Here is a 21,948-nt window from a genome sequence, read left to right as displayed (position 1 = left end):
GCTTCTCTGCCCATGTTTACCTCTCGCTCTTATTTCCATGTTTCTAGAATAAGTCCCCCACCCCCACCTCTGGTTTTTTTTTTTTTCCAGCTTTCCATTTTCTGTGAGCGAATCCGCCTCCCGCTGCTGGCTCCTGGTTCGATTAGAGCCGTCACTTCTAAGCTTGAAAATACCCAAGTTGAGGCAAGAAGAAAAAGCCTGAAAAAAAAGGGAGACAGAACCCACCCGTCATCCGGGAGATTTCCTTATCTCCTGGCCGCAGTCGCTGGTCTGTGGTGCTGAGTAGCTGGCAGATCTCGTCCTTGCGGAGGACATGACAGCCAGGCAGGCAGGCAAAGCCCTTCACGGGACCGCCCCCACCTGCCTCCCTTCCTCCAGGCCCAGAGCCCAGCGCAGAGGCTGCAGGAGCAGGAGGCTGGCCTGCCCACCACGCCCAGCCTGCCCTGGGGAGCGGGAGGGCGGGGCCTGCTCAGGGCACCCCTCAGGCCCGCTGCCCAGGGGTTCCCAGGAGCTCTTGGGGGAGGAGGTGTGCAGACTCACTTTACAGATGGAGAAGCTGAGGCCCAGGGAGGGGTGGGAGCACCAGGGAGGACAGGACTGGAGTCAGAGGGCTGGGGTCTCACTTTCCTCCTAAGTGTCACTTGGAGGGGTCTGGGGGATTAGCTCTCCAGGACACTAAGGACCTACCCGTCTGAGGACATGGGAGGGAGTGGGCACTAGAGGGAGTGGCCACGGACAGAGCAGGCTCTGGGTGGCAGGGACCTGGCCCTGCAGCCTGAGTGATGGCCGGGCTGCGGGTGAGCAGGGCTGCTGTCCCCTCAGGCAGGCACCCCAGCCTCCCTGGACCTCGCCGCTTCACCTGGAAGGTGGGGTGGCAGCCCCTGCTTGGAAGACCACCAGGTGGCCGGGCGAAGGCTCCCCGAGGCTGGGTGTCCAGGCTGTGGGAACCTGACTGGTGGAGTTTCACCAGACAAAGCCGAGACTCAGGCCCGCTCCCCTCCTGTGGCCTGGCCAGGCAGTCTAGCCTCTCCTGTGGCTTTGCGGCCCCCGGTTGGGGCTTGGAGAGAGGCAGGAGGGCCTTCCAGGAATGAGCCCAGGTTGGAAGATGTCCCTGAGGTGGGGCTGAGAGGAGGGTGACGTTTCCTTCCATGCAATGATGGGAGAGCCACCTGGGCCGGCCACGCCTGGAGTGGTGGGAAGGGCCCAGCAGTCTCCTCTCCAGCAGTGCTGTGCTGCAGGGTGAGGGGCTGGGAGGTGGGTGGGGAGGAGACGCCCCTGGACAGGGCCTGAGGAGCCACACCTGCAGGACCAGCACCTGCTCCCTGGTGGTGCCGACACCCTGAGTCCAGCCAAGGTCCAGGTAGCTCCAGGCTCTGGGGAGGACAGCAGGGCACGCTAGCAGTATGGAGGGAAGGCAAAGTCAGGACCCCACAGGCCACAGTGGAGCCTGAAGCCAGCAAGCCCCTGCTGGTGGCTCCCCTGGGCTGGAGGTGGACAGTCAGGTGCTCCTCCACCCAGGAGCTGGAGGGGCTGGGCTAGCTGACTGCAGCGAGCCCCAGGGGCAGCCCAGGAGCTGGAGGGGCTGGCCCAGCTGACTGCAGCGAGCCCCAGGGGCAGCCCAGGAGCTGGAGGGGCTGGGCTATCTGACTGCAGCGAGCCCCAGGGGCAGCCCAGGAGCTGGAGGGGCTGGCCCAGCTGACTGCAGCGAGCCCCAGGGGCAGCCCAGGAGCTGGAGGGGCTGGCCCAGCTGACTGCAGCGAGCCCCAGGGGCAGCCCAGGAGCTGGAGGGCTGGCCCAGCTGACTGCAGCGAGTCCCAGGGGCAGCCCAGGAGCTGGAGGGCTGGCCCAGCTGACTGCAGCGAGCCCCAGGGGCAGCCCAGGGAGGCCCTTGCACCGAGGGTAGCAGACGCGAGCTGAAGGGGCATTTCCTGGGCACAGAGGATGTCAGAATTCCCGGGGATGAGCAGTCCCAGGGTCTCAGGTCCAGGTCCATCGCCGTGGACGCCGAGCAACTTTCCTCTTCCACACAGAGCACCTCTGGTCTCCAGAGTCCAAGTCCCCATGCGGTGACACTTGCTGGCCCTGTGAGCATGGCCTCAGCTAGCTGACCAATCTGCTGAGCTTTGCAGGGAGGCCACTCTGGGCCCTGGCGGGGGAGGGCAGGGAGTCACCCCTGGTGGGTGTGGTTTCACGGGAAGCACTGGGCCGCCTTCGAGGGAGGACCAGGGTGTCTGCCGGCTCCAGCCTGCCCACCTCTCAGGGGCCCAGTGGCTCTCTGGGAAGATTCTGGCAGGATGCTCCATGGAGCTGGAAGGACAGGGCAGTGAGGCTGGTGGGCTCTCAAGTCTATGCAGGCGCCCTCTGACAGGCGTGGTCTGACTTCACAGCCTGGCCCTTGCCCAGGGACTGGACTGGCAGTTCACCTCTGCTCCGTGACTTAGCCAAGGCCCCAGCCTCTCAGATCGCTGGCAGGTGACCAGAGTCACAGCACAAGCCTTCCGGGATCGGGGGAGCCAGCCCGGAGGCCTCCTACCCTGGTGTCACTCACAGAGATGGCCCTGGGTCCTGGACCTAACACAGGATTTGGGCTGCCCGTGGGTCCTCCTGGCCCTCTGCAGGGGTCTCCCCATGCCCAGGGCCTCCCACACGAGGTGCCAGGGTCCTGGTTCCCATCATTTCCTGCGGGTATGAAGATGATGTCTTCGATTGTACTTCCTCCCGCTCCATGGAGGAACGTGGTACAGCAAGCCTCTTCCTGGGGGAGACGGAAGTGGGCTATGCCCTTGAGACCACCTGGGGGCCACAATCTTGTCTGGGCCAAGGGCCACCACCACTCCGAGTGACGGACGGCTCAGTGGGAGCGGACCTGCGTGAGCTTCGGAGGGGGATCACAGGGAAGGCCACGGGTCTCCACCCAGCCCCTCCTCGCTCTGCAGGGTTCCAACGACGACTCTGGGGGCTTCCCCGAGCTGGCCCAGTGTCCTGGAGTTTCCTGGAAGTTGCTGTCTCAGTTCCTGAGCCTCCAGGCCCAGGCTCCATGGGTCTCACTGTCATGCGCATCCTTGGGCTGGGTGCTCCCCTCCCAAGGCTGGGGCAGGTGAGTGTCTTGCCCAGGCTCCCAGCTAGCCTCAGCTGGGGGGACCTGTCCTGCACTTTCCTCCAACATGGACACTGTACCATCACCCATGCCCCTCCCTCTATCCGTCTTGCAAAAACAATGATTCATTAGTACAAAGAGTGTTTTGATAATCATAACCATCATCAGAAATTCCCGACCTGGATGAAAGTGGGGACAACCGTGTCATGAGCCCCACCTACTGGTCTCCACCCACTGGGCCTGCACCTGGCCCATCTTGACCCACCTGGGTCAGGATACTACCTGGTGACTTGTGGCAAGTCTCTGGCTTCATTTCATTTATCTATTTCACTGTGTGCCATAAACCTAAATCCCCGACCACGAGCTCAGCACACCCCGGGCAGAGCTCCCTAGCAAGGGCCAGCAGAACCCGCTTCCCTGGAGTCTCACTGTGGCGAAGCTGATTTGATACTGGATCCAGATACGGGCCAAGCAGGGGTTTGGTGGCACTGAGTTCCGTCCCACGTAGGGGCGCCCTTCCTCTCTCTTTCCGTGTGGCATGGCTTCGAGGAACCCGATTGGCAGCTGAGGGCCCACACACCTTGCTCTGGCTGACCCCCTGTTGAGTCTCCCCTGCCTGGGAGACTGCCTGCATCCAGCAGGCTGCTTTTCAGGGGTGTTGGCACCCCTCCAGTGTGGGCACACGGGCCTGGTGGCCTCTTTATCGTGATGTCACAGCTGTGACATCCCTAAATTCGCCCGAGGCTGCACAGTGGAACCACCGTTTCACTTTTCTCCACAAGGAGACCACTCAGCAAGGGTGAAGGCCCAGCCTCCCACTCAGCTGCTCTGCAGGGAGGCCGGTGCTGGCCTTCTGTGTGGCCCTCCCAGATCCTTCTCCAGGCAGGAGGAAGTCTGGTGCCACGTCAATGTCTAGCCCCGTCTTGTCTTTAGGAAACAAATTGGCTCACATTCGATGCATTGATCTGTAGCATGCTACATTCACTTAAAGTTATAAATTATGAACATTTTCCATGTCAGTGCATAGAGAGCTACTCATTTTTTATCCATAAACATTTCAGAGTGTATCTCTGAAAGATGAGGGCTCTTAAAAATATACAGCCAGCACACATTCTCTCGCTTTCCTAAAGGAAAGAACAATGTTTCCTTAATATTGTCCATGTCCAGTCAGGGCTTGGGATTCCCTGATTAGACCTGGAATTTTCTTACACAATTTTTACTGAGATTATTTTCAAAATAAGGTCTGTGTGACGTCGAGAGGCCTCTCCAGGTGGATTTACAGGCTTCTCCTCTGTCTTTTCATCCCCCCCCCATCTGCAGGGGACCTGTGGCAGGCTCAGAGCTGGCCCCTGCCCAGGCCTGTGCAGACAGGAAGGTAGGCCCATCCCTTGCGTGGACAATTGGAGGCCCAGCCTCCAGAGGGACCGAGTGGACTCCCAAGTCCAGGTGGAAACCAGAGCCCCTCAGCCTCACTGGTGCGGCGGGCCTGGGCGTGAGGTCGGGGTGCAGCGGTGAACCTGGGCGCCACTCTTCCCCCCGCCCTGCTCTCCGAGGCTTGCTGTGTGGGGCTTGATCAAGGAAGCTGCTGACACGTGTTGGGTTCTGACCATGCACCAAGCGCTGCTCTGTCTGCCTTATGGGTCTTGGTCCGATAAGACTCACGACAACCCTGCGAGGGGCCTGGGGCATAGAGAGGGTAGTGAATCTGCCCAAGGTCACACAGCATGTCCAGCCATGCTCCCCACCCTTTGCTCTGCTCCCCTGCTCTCAGGCACCCAGGGCTCTTGCAGCCACACCCCCTAGACTGCCGCACACCCTCGCCTGAGCCAGGAGCTGTCCCTCACGACACCTTATCCAGCATCGAGGCTCCCCGCCCCCTGACCTCTTTTCAGCCTCATCTGCCATACATGTCCCCTCGCTCCCTGGAACCTGGTGTCTGTTGCTGGTCCTCGGAGACTCCAGGCCATCCGGTGCTTTTGTAAAGGCAGCGTGCTCTGTCGCAGCCTGGCGACTCCTGTTCACTCTTCAAAGCCCAGCTCCTCACCCCCTGCGGCAGCATGATCCGCCACAGACCTTTCAACATTGCTGGCCTCGGCCTGCAGCCTGCATCCCTGTGTACGTGCGAGACCGCAGGCCTGCGGTGAGTCTCCTTGAGCCTCAGTTTCCCTCATCTGCGAAGTGGGGGTAGCAGTAACACTCCCGCCCACAGGGAGTGGTTGTGCTGCTGTGAGCCTACACTGTTTAGACTGTGGATGCTGATAAAGCTTGGTGACAGCGGGTTGGGCTTATAGCTCAGTGGTAGAGCGCTTGCCTCGCACATGTGGGGCACTGGGTTCCATCCTCAGCACCACCTGGAAATAAATAAAGTATTAACAACAAGTTTGGTGACAGCAACAATGACAACCGCGAGTGCTGTCGGTCCCTGTGGTCTCAGGACCCGTCTCTTCCTCGCTGTGCCTTGGGGACCATCAGTGCCAGGCCTGCAGGCCCCACCTGCTCTGTTTCTCTGTGTGGCCCATGTGACAGCTGGAAGGCAGTGGCAGGCGGGGTGGGGCGGCCAAAGACTCCGGAGCTCTCCTGCAGTGGTCTGCAGAGAGGGGCCTCCCTGGTGCAGGAGGGAGCCCACGTCCGGGGGCGAAGGTGCTCCGGCCCGGCCTCTCAGCTGGTGCGGCTGAGCCCGCGCACCCCACGGGATCTGCCTGGCTCCCACACCTGCAGCCGGCTGGCTGTGTGTACAAACACCCCCATTACGCCTGATTACAAACCATTAGTGCAATTAGGGTAGCCCTCCACCTCCCGGGGCTCCCAGCCAGCTGTGCTGGGCCTGGGGCAGAATACAAACAGCTGCCTTCAGCCTCTGCGCCTCTCAGGGGCTCAGGGAACCTGGTCCTCTGGGGCTTCGGCTCCTCCGCCTCCACCAATCAGCAGGCTCGGAGACCCTGGGGAGCTGGGGACCGTAAGGTGTTTGGGGTGGGGGACCCTTTGCTGGGGCTCCTGTGCTCTGGGGGAGGTTGGCTCTGTCCCCAGGCTCTACCCACTGGATGCCTGTGGCACCCTCTTCCAGCACTGGGTCAGCCACACAGCTTCAGACACCTTCCTTGTCCCTGGACAGCGCCCCCACCCCGTTGAGAGCCTCTGCCCGGGATCTTGCTGAGCCCCCCTGAGCCCTCTGCAGCACTGGCCAAGCCCTCCCCAGCCCTCCCCAGCCCTCCATAGTCCTCCCTAGCCCTCCCCAGCCCTCCCCAGCCCTCCCCAGGCCTCTGTGCCACCCCAGCCCTCTGTGCCCTCCCCAGCCCTCTGTGCCCTCCCCAGCCCTCTGTGCCCTCCCCAGCCCTCTGTGCCCCCTCCCCAGCCCTCTGTGCCCTCCCCAGCCCTCTGTGCCCTCCAGCCCTCTGTGCCCCCCAGCCCTCTATGAGCCCTCCCCAGCCCTCTGTGCCCCCTCAGCCCTCTGTGCCCTCCCCAGCCCTCTGTGCCCCCCCAGCCCTCTGTGAACCCTCCCCAGCCCTCTGTGCCCTCCCCAGCCCTCTGTGCCCTCCCCAGCCCTCTGTGCCCTCCCCAGCCCTCTGTGCCCCCCCAGCCCTCTGTGAACCCTCCCCAGCCCTCTGTGCCCTCCCCAGCCCTCTGTGCCCCCCCAGCCCTCTGTGAACCCTCCCCAGCCCTCTGTGCCCTCCCCAGCCCTCTGTGCCCTCCCCAGCCCTCTGTGCCCTCCCCAGCCCTCTGTGAACCCTCCCCAGCCCTCTGTGAGCCCTCCCCAGCCCTCTGTGCCCTGCAGCCCTCTGTGCCCTCCCCAGCCCTCTGTGCCCTCCCCAGCCCTCTGTGAACCCTCCCCAGTCCTCTGTGCCCTCCCCAGCCCTCTGTGCCCTCCAGCCCTCTGTGCCCCCCAGCCCTCTGTGCCCCCCAGCCCTCTGTGCCCCCCCAGCCCTCTGTGCCCCCCCAGCCCTCTGTGCCCTCCCCAGCCCTCTGTGCCCCCTCAGCCCTCTGTGCCCTCCAGCCCTCTGTGCCCTCCCCAGCCCTCTGTGCCCCCCAGCCCTCTATGAGCCCTCCCCAGCCCTCTGTGCCCTCCAGCCCTCTGTGCCCTCCAGCCCTCTGTGCCCCCCAGCCCTCTGTGCCCCCTCAGCCCTCTGTGCCCTCCCCAGCCCTCTGTGCCCTCCCCAGCCCTCTGTGCCCTCCAGCCCTCTGTGCCCTCCCCAGCCCTCTGTGCCCTCCCCAGCCCTCTGTGCCCTCCCCAGTCCTCTGTGCCCTCCCCAGCCCTCTGTGCCCCCCAGCCCTCTGTGCCCCCCAGCCCTCTGTGCCCCCCAGCCCTCTGTGCCCCCCAGCCCTCTGTGCCCCCTCAGCCCTCTGTGCCCCCCAGCCCTCCCTATCCCCGGCCCTGAATAGACAGTCCTGCAGCAGGTGTGGCACTCTCAGCTCTTGGGCTGCTGGGCTTTGTTGTCTCAGAGCTGTGGCTGCCTCCCCTCCCTCCTCTTTTATCTGCCTGTAGAAGCCTTTCAATTCCAAAAGCTTAGTCACCTCTGGCCTGTCACCCCCAGGGATGCCTGAGTCAGAGAGACCCCACGTTGTCACTCTCCTGACCCTCCATGCTGAGCACGCAGCCCCTACCAGCTGGACTTAAAACGGCCATTTGAGGTACGCACTTGCCCAAGGGGAAGAAAAGAGGGCTGTGGTGTTTGTTCTGGGACTTGGAAGTGCGTGTGTGGTGCTTCAGAGCTTGGCCGAGGTGTCCTCTGCCAGCTGCCCCGGCCCGAGGGCGGAGTGCTTCCTGCTCCTGCTCAGAGCCCAGCCCGTTTTATTGTCCATATTTTAATGACCATGATTCACCAGGTCATTTGCTTCCCCAACTCCCACTTGTCTGAAGCTGGGACACACCCTGTGTGTGGGGGTCCCACAGTTGCTTGGTCGGGAAAGTTGTCAAGGTGCTCTTGTGTGCACAACTGTCACCTTAGGGGACCCAGGACTCACAGAGAACTGGGGAGGGCTGTTCTACGTTCTTGTGTGCACGGACCTGGGTCATGGCTGATGGGGGCTGACTGCAGATCCCACGTGATTCTCACCTGTCTGTCTCCCTGCACTGTGAACAGGTGGGGTCTGTCCTCTAAGGTGACCAGGCCTTTGGTTTTCCCAGGACTCAGGGGTTTGGGGTTTGTGGGACTCTCAGGGCTAAAACTGGGGACATAGGAAAGGCTGATGCAGGCTTGTCTATTCTTGGTGCCTTGAGTCAGGGTTGGCTTTGGACTTGGTTTGCCAATGAAATGTGGCCAGTTGTGCATGAGAAATGGGCTCCCTTGAGCCCCACGCCCCAACCCCTGATTTGTAGTGCTGGACCATTCTGTGGTGTAAGTACTCCCATCGTGGCCCATTTCTGGCTGTGGAGCGCAGAGTTGGGAAGGTGTGCATGTGGGCTGGATGTGGTGGGTGTGACCTTGGCAAATCACACGGCTTAGCCTTGAAAGGCTCTGCTTGCTTCTGTTCGTGGGGCCTGTGACCACCCTGGGGACAGTTCTGGCCAGCCTGCTGGTGGGTGAGACCATGTCCCGCACAACACCGTTCTGGAGCAGCCCCAGCCCGCTGAGAGCTGCCCGCTTCACCACAGCTGACCACAGATGCCTGAGCGAGGCCTGTGGAGACCATGCTGACCACAGCCTCCTGGGCTCACTGTAGAGTTCATTGTCTTCATTTGGGGGCAGTTTTAAATGCAGCAGGAGCTGGCTGATACCACAGCCACTTCCCTCCAGGTGGGCTGGGTGGGGCTGGTGTATCACACGGGTTGCGTTGGTCCTCTGAAATCACTTTCAAGCTTACGTTCCGATTCCGCGCGCAATGGGGCTGGTCGCGCAGCAAAGCTAAGGCAGGCGCCTGTTTCCCCAGGATGCAAACGCTCATCTTCAAAGACGTGGCCACACTGCCATATTTTCTTCAAAACAACAACCAGGTCTTAGTGTTCAGAGAAAGGAAAAGTGTCCTGTCGAGGACAAAGGGCCGCCTGGCACAGGCCACCCAGAGCAGCTGTTGGCGGAATCGTCAGCTGCCTTGGAAGCAATGGAAGCCGTTTCCCGCTGAGAGAGGCTGCCACCACCTTCCTGTGCAGAGCCACCCCGAGGGACGTCTTGGTGTCAGAAAACCCTGGCACTTGACATCAATGGTGGCTTCCACTTGACAAAACAGAGCCTGGTTTACCTCCTTGTTTCCCCCTAGACCACCAGCCCTGTGTGGCAGGGGCTTGCTTTTTTGGCACGGGACCAGGAAGCTGGTGCAGGACAGGACAGAGCAGGCGCTGTGATTCCAGTGGCCCGAGGGCCCCTGAGAGCCGTCCCCTTGATGTCCTCCTCTGGTCTCCACTCAACTCACCCTCAGAGCAACCCGAGAACAGCAGACCAGCTGCCCTGTACTGTTCTGCAGATGAGGGACCAGGGCTTGCTGGCCTCCTAGAGGGTGCCTGTCAGTCTCTGTCCTCTGCCGCTGCCCGATGTTTAAACACAGGGCTCACATTGCATTTTGCCTGGGCCGGGCAGCTGACAGCTGGTGGGGGGACCGGGCTCCCCTGGGGGTTCCCAGCAGGGCCCACTGGGTCCCAGGCTCTTGTGCCAATCTGCTGCTGGCCACGGGGGCTTGTGCTCGCTGCCTGCAAGACTTGTCCAGTGCCAGTCCCTAGGCCTGCCCACCTCCTGGACTTCCAGGCAGCCCTCGCCCAGGCCTGGCCGGCAGATGCACTTGGTCTCTGTGGGTGCTTCCTGCTGGCCGCTGGCTGCCCTCTTGGGGACACCTAAGGAGCCTGTGTCCTGTCGTCTCAGGCGGGGGTTTGCATGACCACAGTCACTGTGAGGGGCAGTGTGTGCCCTGACCTGAGAAGGGGCTGCACACAGATCCTGCCATGGCCCTGCTGCCTCCCCTCGCCCAGGCGGGTGCTGACCCCTGAGTTCCTGGGGGACGTGTTATCTCAGCCCAGCACCTCGGCCCAGCGCCTGGGGAGCAGAGGCCTGGAGTCGGCTGGAAGGAGGGCAGTGCTGGTGGGCCTCTTCCTTCATGCAGCTGACTCTGCTGACCGCTGTGCCCAGGTGGGGAGAGGGCTGTGAGGGGCTGCCAGAGAGAACAGCCCCCTTCCCGGCGCTGAAAGAACAGGGCCTGGCTTCCAGGAGCCTCGGGGTGCCGTGCGGCCTCCTACAGCACGGGGCTGAGGCCTGTCAACGGAGGCGGCATCCCCACCGTGGCCATGGCACAGGGCTGTGCCTGCTGTCCAGCTCCTCTCACCCCCTGGCCCATGCTCCCAGGAGGCGGGGGTGAGGGTCCACTTTTTTGGAGGGGGGGTCCTGGGGATTGAGCCCAGAGGAGCGTGACCACTGAGCCACACCCACAGCCCTTTCATATGTTTTATTTAGTCACAGGGTCTCGCTGAGTTGCTTATGGCCTCACTAAGTTGCTGAGGCTGGCTTTGAACTCATGATCCTCCTGCCTCAGCCTCCTGAGCTGCTCAGATTACAGGTGTGTGCCACTGCGCCCAGCTGGGGTTTTCTTTTATAGCTGGGGTCAGGACACAGCCTGTGTCCAGGATCAGGGCTCAGTACAGACAAGGATTGGGGGTGCTGGGACTTTGGGAGTGGGCAGGAAGGCTCAGACATCCATCTGAGGATGGTAACCAGACTGTGCTCCCCTGTGGAGCTGGCCCTAAGGCCCTGGCTGGTCTCTGCTTCCTGCACCCCAGGTGGTCCCGGGGGAACTGTGACCCAGGAGGTTCCTGAGCATCAGCCAGTGGGAGACACGTGCTGCGTGGGCTCCTGCTGGGCACCGGGCGGCAGAAGGACGCTGCTTCCAGTGGGATCTGGCCAGACTCAGGCAGGCCCCTGGCTCCCCGCTCCTCCTGCCAGAGCCCTCCTCCTCGGGGTCCTGGCCACTGGGGAGGGAGGGAGGCCCCAGAGGCGCTGCTCTCCAGCCCTCCCGGGGTCTCGTTGCACACCCCACCCTCCTCCTGATTTGCACCGTGAAGCAGGAAACGCGCTGCTTTATTAAAACTGTTAATCAAAGGGAAACGCGAGAAACAGACGGAGGGGGAGGGACGAGCACGCGGAGCCAGTGCCGCGGGACGCCTCCTGCAGGCGGGGGCCGGGTGGCTGGGCTCTGGCTTGGCACGGCTCTGCCTTGTCTCCTGTGCACTGCCTGGGACTGGTGATTCCAAATAATGGCAGAAGTGGGCAAAGGACCAGGTTCGCCTCGAGGTCTCACCTTCACTGTCCCAGCTCCTCCACCCCTTCTCAGAAGTGGTGACCTCGTGCGTGTTTTACAGAGGAACCACGAAAGCTCAGAGAGCGTGGACGGGTCACCCAAGGTCATGCTGCCAGCCAGACTCAAGGCTGCATTTTGAACCCAGCTGTCCACATTAATCCCTGGGTTAGCTTCAGGCCCACTGACAGGTGTCTGCCTGGTCCCAGGGTGACGTCACAGCTCCTTAGAATGCGGTGTCATCACAGTCTTATGAGGTGAGTGCTATTGTTAATTCATGATGGAGAACCTGAGGCCACATCCACACAGTTGATCACTTGGCATCAGATGCCTGGCTGGAGCGGGTCCAGGTCCAGGGCAATTTCCTCTGCGCTGTGGCACTCACACAGCTGATGGCTCCTCGTCCCAGCGGGACTTGGGTGAGTCCTCTCACACCTGCATTTAGCCGCTCAGTATTTCCATCTGCATGTACAGAGTCAGTCCTCCAGGACTTCTGAGCATCCACACCGCCAGGAGACCCAGGTGTGGACCTCGCAGGGCTCAGGTCCGTTACCCTGGGAGCCAGAACCAGCCGACCCAATGGACTGTGCTGCTCCCCAGTGCTGCAGACAGGTCTTCACCTTCGGGTGCCGGCACCTAAGCTGGTCCTGGGCTGGGAGAAGGTTAGTAAGACTTCCCAGGGGCTGTGCCTGTTGGAATGGGTGCAGACATGATTCAGATGTTGGCCCAAGGAGAATAGCCTCAAATTCCAGGCAAAATGAGGACAGATACATGAGACAGAAACGACATTTTCATCAACATCAACATCATCAATATCGTTATCATCAAAAACATCATGACATCATCATCCACATCATCATCGGCTTCATCAATGACATCATCAACATCCTCATCATCAGCATCAATATCAATAACATGATCAACATCAACATCAATATCATCAACATCATGGTCATCAACAACATCATGGTCATCGACAACACCATCGACATCATCACCATTAACATCATCATCAATATCATCATCCACATCAGCATCTGCATCATCAAAATCAACATCCTCGACATCAACAGCATCCATAGCGTCAATATCATCTTTAACAATATCTATATCAGCATCCTCATCATCGATATCAGCATCAACACCATCAATAATACCATCAGCAGCAACAGCACAATATCATTACCAGGGGCCGCACCGGCTGCTCTGTGGGGATGGAGTGTCCGCTGAGGAGTGGGCTAAATGGGCTAAATAGCATGCCTGGATTTTCCATTTTGTTCTCTGCGTGGACTTGTGAGGTGGAGCCTCACTGTCATTGTTCCCAATGTACAGATGAGGACTTTGGAGCTCAAAGAGGTCGAGTTAACTCGCGAAGTTCATGGTGGGACACACCTGGGCTTCAGCCTGCGCAGCAGCTCTGGTCCCCACGCTGTAGCTCTCTTACACAGGGTCGGGGGCTTCCAACCCTCCCATCTCCCTGGACCTCGGCCACATGTGACACATGAACAAGCAGTGATGGGTCCCTTGGTGGTCATGGTCAAACGTAGGGGTTCTGTCTAGTTCCCATTCTCAGGGGAGAGGGAGTACAAGCCCCGGGCGCCCGCCAGCCACCCATGTCTGCCGAGAGCAGGCGGGCTGGGCTCCAGAGCCTGCCTTCCCGCCCACACCCTGCCCTTGGAGCGGCACAGCCTGGAGCACACAGCCCCGCTCTCTGCCCTTGTTGCCTCGGCGTCAAAGTGGACATCATCGGTGTCTGTCCAGCAGCCAAGAGCTCAGACACTCAGAGAGGCAGTGCCCTGGGGTGCTCTGGAGACCAGACCCGCTGCCTGGGGATGGGCCCAGCCCAAGAGGGCAGGGGGCAGTGGGAGGAGGCGGATCTTGTGGAGCATGGCAGGGGACTGTCGATGGTATTGATCATTTCAAAAACCAGTTTTTTGTTTCATTGATTTTTCTCCATTTTTTTTTCTGTTCTCAGCTTCATCGATTACAGCTCTACCTTTCCCTCTCCTGCTGGCTTTAGGTTTATTTACTTTTTCCCTTAGGGTCTTGTGGTAGGGGCTTAGATTATTGATTTGGACACTTCCTCTTTTCTAAGGTAGGCACTGATGGCTAAACACTGCTGGAGTCCCCCGGATTTGATATATCTTCATTCCTATTTCCCTTGAGACGTCCTCTTTGACCCTTGGATTAAGTAGTTGCCAAGCATTTGGGGGTTTTCCCGTTGTCTCTCTGTTATTGGTCTCCAGGTGGGTTCCGTTGTTTGGAGGACACCCTCTGCGGTGTAATGATCTGTGTTTGGGGCGGCTTCTCGGCGGCCAGGCCGAGGTGGTCAGGTGTGTGTGCTGCGGGCCTCTGACGCGGGCTCACTCTGCTCCTGCTGGATGGAGGGCTTGGTGATGTCGCTGGCGTCCTATTGAATCTGACCGTTGATGGAGGTGTAGTGAGGCCTCCTGTTTCTCCTTGTACATCTATTGGCTTTTGCTTTGTGTGTTTTGCCCTCTGTTTTTTGGTGCAGATGTAAGTCAGGTTTTTGCTGCTGTCACAACTTAGCGGAGGAAAGGTTTATTTTGGCTTGTGGTTCCGGAAATCCAGCCTGTGGTCAGCTGGCTCCAAAGCAGACACCTCATGGTGGAGGGCGTGGTGGAGGGGATCTCCCAGTTCATGGCAGTGAGAGAGCAGGAAGAGGGGAGGTCAGGAACCCCCGGCGACGGCCTGCCCCACTCATACCACCCAGCCGTCCGTTCAGCCACCAACGGAGGAATCCAGCAAGTGGATTGATCTTCTGATGAGGTCCGAGCCCTAATCATTGCCTGAGCCTGGCTGCCTTGGGAATCACACTCAAGCCTTTTGGGGACAGCCCAGATCCAAACGTCAGATTTGGATTTAGGATGGTGAGGTCTTTTGGGCAGTCAGCATGTCCACCATTATATTCCCCCCAGGTCTCTTCGTTGGAGTCCGAGCCCTCTGGCATTATCAGTTAAGCCCTCCTGCTTGCTTACCTTCTCCCACGATCTGACTTTTGACTTGCCTGCATCGCCACATCTGAAGTAGATTTCTTGTACGCGGCTTGTAGTTGGGCCACATGGTCCAATTCACTCTGCCACTGTCTTTTAGTTGCTGTATTTAGACACTTTACATTTAGTGTAATTCTTGCCGGGTAGGGCTGCCGTTTGGGTTTTGTTTCTGTCCTGTTTTTTCCTCTCTTCTTCTTCCCCACTTCCTGAGGGTGGGTTGAAGAATGCACGTCTGTTCTCCCCAGACTGTCTCTGTGTGTCTCTGTGTCTTGGTGGTAGCCGTAGTGATCCATGTCAACCATGCCACCTCCCAGTCGACCGGGGCCATCGCAGAGCTTGAGCGGAGCGAAGGTTATTTACCATCCATTACTTAAGATGGTTTAAAATATCTCCTGTCAATAAACTGAGAACCTCAATGACGTGATAAAACTTTCTCAACTGTCAAACAACAGCACGGAGCCTGGGAGGAGAGGAGCTGCCCGCAGTCCTCTGGCTGCTGCCGCTCTCCCCTGAGCTGCCGTTCCTCCTCTCGCCTTCCTTTCTGCTCAGAGGGGCCTACTAGCCGCTCCTCAGTGTCGGCAGCTGGTGACAAATGCCCTGGTCTCCTTCCCCCAGGAGGTCTTGATTTCCTGTTCGTTCCTGAAGGGCGCTTTCACCAGATAGATGACTCTGGGGCGACAGCTCTTTTCTTCAGCATTGAAAGATGTGGTGCCGGCTCCTACCAGCCCCCATGATTTCTGATGAGAAATCCACTGTCATCCTGCTTGTCTTCCCCAGTAGATAAGGTGCTGCTCTTCTCTGGCTGCCTCCAGGGTTTCTCCTGCTCTCCCTCCCCCCCCCCTCCCTCCCTGACCCTCTCCTTCCCCCCTCCCTCGTTCCCAGAAGCTTGGCTGGGGAGACCCAGCCGATCCCTCAGGGCCACGCTGTCGGAGCTCCTGCACCTTCCTGAACCTGTAGGTGGACGCGCTGCTGCGTCACTCCTGTCCAGGAGTCCGTCCTGGGCTGCCTCTCGGCCTGTGTTTCCGCCCTCCGTCCGGCTCCTCTTCTCCCAGGACTTGGAGTCTGGGGCCTGGCTGCAGGCCCCCTGCTCCCAGGTGCTGCGGCTCCTCTCAGCTGCCTCGGCTGCTCTGCCCGGGTGGGCACTGTGGCTCCGCCTTGGGCAGGGTCTTGCCTGCCCTCTCTGTCCCCCGAGTTGAGGAGCGCAGCCCCTCTGCAGTTCTGAAGCCCCTCAGGACTCTCTGCTGCTGCCCCTCTCTCGGCTGACTCTGTCTTTCCTGGGCCGAGGGCTGGTGGCCGCTCACGGCCCTGGGTGATGGCTCTTCTCAGCTCTACCTGGCAGACCCGCGTCTGCCCGCATGGTGCCCTCCCCCCAGATGGCCAGTGCGCTCAGCCGAGAGCCTCCTGGCTCTTGATCCTGCATGAGCCTTTTGCTGGAAGACTGACCCCTTGGTGGTCACAGTCACTGGTGACACTCTGGGTCTTACCAAGCCGCTGCCCGCCCCCTCTCAGCTGACCTCTGACGCTGCTCTGTGAGGAGGGGCACCTCCGGTGGAGGTGGACGTCACGTGCCGCCGGCTCTGGGCCTTTCCCGGGGCTGGCAGTCCAGGCCCCTTGGTGGACTCCATGACGCCATGTGGGGCCTCTTTGGCTCTGGGGGCTGAGAGCCTCGGCTCCCCACCTGGCCGTCCCTGAGGGGCAGGGGACAGTGACACTCGGAAGAGCAATAGGAAAGCAGAATGGGAGGCCCAGAGGTCTCCAGACTCCAGCAGGTCCAGGCACAGGGGCAGGAGGTCAGGGTGCAGCTGGGTGGAGCCAGAGGACAACTGGGGTGCCCCGGAGCTCCGGGGACCCAGGGGCCCTCTGGCCATCTGAGAGAGAAGGGCTGCTCGCCTGAGGCCGAGGCCAAGGGCCGGGCTGCCCAGGTGAGTCCTGGGCAGCTGAACTCTTCTCGCACGTGCTGGCCTGCTCGTCCCCCTCCCTCCACAGGCTGTGGCTGGGCCCCTCCGCTGGGCCTGAGTGTGGGGGGTGCTGGTGGCAGGGTGTGTCCCCGCCCGTGGGCTCTCCAGAAGGCCTCGGCTGGGGGCAGGGGGGCCAGACCCTCCTCATGACGAACACCAAAAGGCTCCTGGGGGCACAGCTCTGGCCACCATGTCCCTGGTGCACCCAGGTCTGTGGCCATGAGAAGGACCTGGCTGAGCCATTTGGGAGTGGGGGTCCCAGGAGAGGGGCAGCAGGGCCTTGAGGGGTGTTGTCAAAGGCCTGGTGAGGCGCCCCATGCCCTTCTTCCTGATCCCCATCAGGACTCGGAGGCTCCGGGCTCATCCCGGGACCCAGGGGCTCTCCACTCCTCCTGTTTGCAGAACCAGTTTCCAGCACCTGCTGCTGAGGGCTGCAGCACCCCTCGGCCCCACTCTGCTCCGGGCCTGGCAGGGGACATGCGGCTTGAGATTCCTGAGCCACTCGGGAGCTTGGCACTGGAACCTCCGTCCGGGTGACTGGTCTTGGCCCTCCCGTCTTGTCCACGTCCCTGTCCCAAGACGCGTTCCCTGCTAGGCAGCCCGGGGCACAGGGAAGAAAATCACAGCAGCTGACCTTGGCCGCCTGTGTCCCCACAGAACCCTTTCTCATCCGCTGCCTGGCTGGAGCTCTTGGTGACTCGGAGACACAGGACCCCGATGCCCTGTCTCATGGGTGAGGGACTCAGGTGTCCACAGCCCCCAGAGCTCCTGGCCTCACCCCAGGCCCTGTCCACCTCTAAGCAGGGAGGCCTGGAGGGCCACAAGCCGAGGTGAATTTCTGCTCCACCCAGGGTTCTGCCGGCCCTGCCCATGGCAGACCTGCTGTGCCCCCGCCGCTGTGGCCTGGAGTCTGCCTCCCTGGGCCCCGTCCTCGCTCTGGTGGGGTGGGGGCAGGGCTCCTCTGCACAGCTCCACCCGCGGAGCCACCTTTGCTGTGACACTTGCGCCATGCTGTAGATTGTCCCCCAACTGCAGGACAAAGTGGTTGTCACTCCTACTCACACAGGACATTCTCCCTGGGTCGTGGGGTGAGCGCCAGGCTGCTCCAGGGCCTGGATGAGGGCCCGTGATCCCTCTGCCCACGAGGAGACTCGAGGCCGTTCTCTTCCCAGGGCTGACCCAGGGAGGCTGGGGGGCGGGGCTGGGGGGCTCTGAGGAAGGAGGGTCTTCAGGAGATGCCCCTGGGGACAGTTCAGATGCCCCCTCGACCAAAACTGTACCTTGAAACCTGTCCCCAAGGCCATGGCGTCAGAGCTGGGACACCTGTCCCCAAGGCCATGGCATAGACAGGTGGCCTTTGGGAGTGAGTAGGTTAGGTGGCGTTTGGCGATGGGATTGGTGGCCTTACGGAGGAGCCCTGGGACACCTGCTGCCCTCACCCTCCTGAAGAGTACGCAGCCCTGAGCTCTGGACCAGGACCGCCCAGTCTAAGGCGTCCTGTCACAGCACCAGGGATGGACTGAGTCACCAGGTCCACTCCTTAGGCCACAGAGGCCCCCTTGGCCATCACTGACCCTGCCCTGTTGTCTGGGGCAGCACAGGCCCATCACTGTGGCCCCTGGAGCCTGCTCCTGGAAGCCTCCTCCGCCTGCAGGGCTTCCATGCCAGTCCCACACGTGGGTTGTCAAATCTGCCCTCCCCTGAGCCCTGAGGGTCACTGTGGATGCCCTGTCCTGGGGCAGGGAGCTGCTGGCTCGTCCTGTTCACCTTCCAGCTGCCCAGCCCCCCTGCTCGGAGCTTGCTAGTGTGTGTGTGTGTGTGTGTGTGTGTGTGTGTGTGTGTGCGCGTGTGTGTGCACGTGTGGTACGTGAGCACTGCACAGTGCGTGTGCAGGGCCTGCCCCCCCCAGTGTGCTGGCCCAGCTCCAGTGGACATTTTCCTTCTCGACTGTCCCTCTGCCTGCCACAAAGCGAGCTCTCCAGACGTCAGCCAGTAAATAACCTCCAGGAGAAAGAGGACAGGTCACGTGTCTGCGGCCACCAAGGCAGGACCCAGAGCAGCCAGAGGACACGTGCTGTCTCCACCTTTGCTTTGGAGCACCCCACGAGTCTGCTTTGAGCGGCTCCGACTGGGGGTGCGCAAGGCTGGCCATTCTGCAGCCAGGCGCAGGACAGCGGGACCTTGACACCAGCCCCCTGGACGGCAAGTTGGCCCCGTGCTGTGGGGGATTTCAGAGTCCACACCTGCTCGCTCCTAGGACTGCGTCACAACAGGATAGCTGGAAGGGCGCCTGTGGATGTGCGCACAGGGGTCAGTGGCCCTGAAGTCATCGATCGCTGTCGAGAGCAGGGCTGGAAATGAACGCGGTGGCCAGGGGCAGCCAAGCAGACAGCACGTCCCCAGGAGGAGCCTCTGAGCCGGGGTGCTGTGGACGTGCGCTCATGGGTGTGGAGAGGTGCCCGGGGAGGCATCCCTGCCCGGCACAGCAGACCAGGGCTGGCGTCCCCAGCGGGGACCCTCGTAGACCGCTGCGCACGCCGGCTCTCCCCTCTGTGTGAATACCGGGAACGTGGAGCTCGGAGACCCATCTACTGCGCGATAATGGTGCCGAGGATGAGATCGTCAGAGATTCTCTTTCAGCTCATCTTTCCTTCAGGCCTCGTCTTCGTTCTTTATGTTTTTTTCAGTCAACGCTTATTACTTTAATAACCATAAAAACATTATTTTTGTATTTAGATGGCTCTCTGAGCTTGGTGTTGGAGGCAGGGCTTCGTCCCTGGAACGTCCCCTCAACTCGCCGCGCAGGGCGGGCCATCTCCTGGCAACGTCTCCTGAGCACCTGCTGCCGGGGCACCCCCGGGGCTCCTGGACGCGTGGCGCACGGCACCTGCACAGGGCTTCTCCAGGTCCCCTGTCCCCGCTTGTAGAAGGAACCAGTCGTGGTCTTCAGGGCCACCCTGAATCTGGGGTGCCCTCCTGGGAGGTCATCTGAGAACTTCTTTCCAATGACATCCCCTCCCAGGTTTGGGGCTCTGAATCGGGCGCCACGACTCATCCACTAAGCTCCCAGAGGTGTCAGACCCTTCCCTCCTTCACTTGGGAGAGTAGCTGCTGCGTGCCAAGGGCCACCACCCTCTGGGTCCCACAGGGCATGAGGGCTGACTGAACAGTCCATGTCCCCAGCAGGTGCCAGGGAATGAGAACCACGAGGAGATGCCCCGGGGCTGGCAGGACAGGGGCTGGGCTGGCCAGGCTGTCCTGAGCCCCAGTCCAGCCCTGCTCTGCCGCTGGGTCCCCTCTGCCCTCAGCTGCGGGCCCTCTCGGCCTGTCCCTAGGAGACAGTGGGGCCCATGGCTTCCCAGGGGGTGAGGATGTGCCCTGCCTCGGTCCCAGGAGTCAGGTCTGTGAGTGGGAGGGACTTAGGGACAGAAGCCCCCTCCCCGTGTCACAGTGGAGGGAGGGGAGCCCTTGCCTCTCTGGAGTGGGTTATGGCTCCTTCACCCTGAGAGCCCTTGGCCAGGCCCGTGCCCGCCCTGAGCTCCCGACTGCAGACTCAGCCCTGGGGGCACCCCCGGGTCCTGTTGGGGCCAGGAAGTCTCACCGAGGACACAAGATGGGGTCGAGGATGGGCAGGGGTGGGCAGGTGGCACAGGGCCGTGTCACTCCCAGGCCAGGCCCTGAGAGGCCAGCAGGAGCCTCAGGCTGAGGAGGCCCCACTCTGCCCCATCATGGGTCGGGCTGCAGGGGTCATGCTCAACGCCACGTCATAGATGAGGAGACCGAGGCTCAGGGTGGTGGAAGGACCCGTTGAGCTCAGAGCCTGTTGGGGACAGGGCCTGGGGCAGAGCTCTGGATGCCCCGACAGAGTCCTTCCCTGGCACCACATCTCTCCTCAAGAGCTTCCATCTTCAGGGGCCGCTCCGTTTCCAGGTGGGAGTCCAGCTCTGTGGACGCATGTGTCTCTCAGAGTCCCTGCTAAAGGTGCTCTGCCCCCAGGAAGCCGGTGGGCTGTGCCTGTGCCTGGCCAGCCTGGCCTTGTATGGAGACACAGGCTCAGAGAAGCTTGGAGACTTGTTGGCAGCTGCACAGCAGAAGACAGGAGCAGGATGTGGCCTCTAGGGCCCGAGGACTCGTCCCTCTCCCTCTCCATCACTGTTTGTGTGGGGTCTGTGCTGGGCATGGGTAACCTTGTGGGCTAGATGCTGTCTGACCTTCTGGTGGCCCTAAACATGACAGCAGAAGGGGTTTCCCACTAGGCGCCTGCCGCAGTCTGGCTGGGCACAAAATCATGAGCCACTCAAGCAGGAACAAACTTTATTTCCAAAACTCCTGCGAACGCCATGCACGTGGCCTTCTCCCGGGACACAGCACACCAACCGGAAATCCCTCCTCCGGAAATCCCTCCTCCCTCTGCCTAGGCCAAGGCCTCAGGCCCTGGGCAACCAGGGCCTCAGGAGTGGACAGACTCGGGCCCAGTTCTCCGCCCTGCCCCTGGCGTCACCTCCTCTGCCTCCATCTCACTAGGGTGGGTGCCCACGGACTGCCTGCTTCGCTCGGGGGCCCAGAGTCTCCAGTGCCGAGAGAGGCTGGGGCCTGGCCAGGTGTCTTGTTGGGTGGGGGTCTGCTCCTAAAGGCTGGGCACGCCCTCTTCTTGCCCTGTGTCTTCCTGGTAGGCAGGGTGGCCCCTCGCCCTCTCTCCCTCTTGCTCACCCCTGGGGGCCTCCGGCCAGTCTGACGCTGTCCAGGGTGGGGGCGGCCTTCCACTTGGCGGGTCCTCAGGGTTGGCCTACCCTCCCCCGTCCAGCCCGCCTGCTGGGCGGCCCTCCCCCTCCTGCCCCGGAGTTGGTTCTGTGCTTGGTTCTCGTGCTGATGGGAGGGGCTGGGGCAGGAGGAAGGCAGCTGAGCCTGCCCCTCTCAGAGGGACGTGGGGCCCGAGAAGTGGGGGCTGAGCTGGAGGGACAGACCTCCATGGCGGTCCTGGCCTCAACTGTTAAAGTCGGGTAAACTGAGGCTCACGAGGCAGGACAGGCAAGCTGTGCACCCCTGAGCACCAGGCCTCTGCGGGCAGAGTTATGGACGGGGTCCCAGCACTCCACACCTACCGCCCCCCAAACGCCTATCTCCTACTTCCCGAGGTCCTGAAGGGGCGCACATTGTCATTTGCATTGGCTGGGCTACACATGGGTGACAGGCAGAGCCTGGGTCTACAGTCCAGCCAGCCTGAGATGCTGTCCAGCACCACCGCCCACTCCCTGGCCACCATGGCGTCCTGAGACCCTCAGTGTATCCTGCGAGGTGGGCAGTGAGCCCTCTCCCACGTGCATGAACAGCGCGGAGCAAGGCTCTCTAGGGCCCTAGAACCTGTGGCAGAGCCAGTGTCCTGGGGGAGCCCCTCTGGGGGAGATGGTCAGCAGGGTTGGGTGGGTGGTCAGCGGGGCCAAGGCCAGGCAGCAGAGAAGGCAGTGGGCCGGGAGCAGTCCTGGGGCGGAGGAGGCCAGAGCAAGCAGGAAGCCGGGGGGCAGCACAGGGCTGGGGGGCCTGAGTGGAGGAGCCACCCAGCGTCTCGCACGGCAGGGACTTGACCCACTTGGGGGCCGTTTGCTCTGGGGCCCACTGGTGAGCGTTGGAGGCCTAGCGGCCCGAGTGGCCTGTTCCTATGGAAGTGGAC

This window comes from Ictidomys tridecemlineatus, chromosome 7 (assembly GCF_052094955.1).
Source record: "Ictidomys tridecemlineatus isolate mIctTri1 chromosome 7, mIctTri1.hap1, whole genome shotgun sequence".
Taxonomy (NCBI): Eukaryota; Metazoa; Chordata; class Mammalia; order Rodentia; family Sciuridae; genus Ictidomys; species Ictidomys tridecemlineatus.
This window is presented reverse-complemented; position numbering follows the sequence as displayed.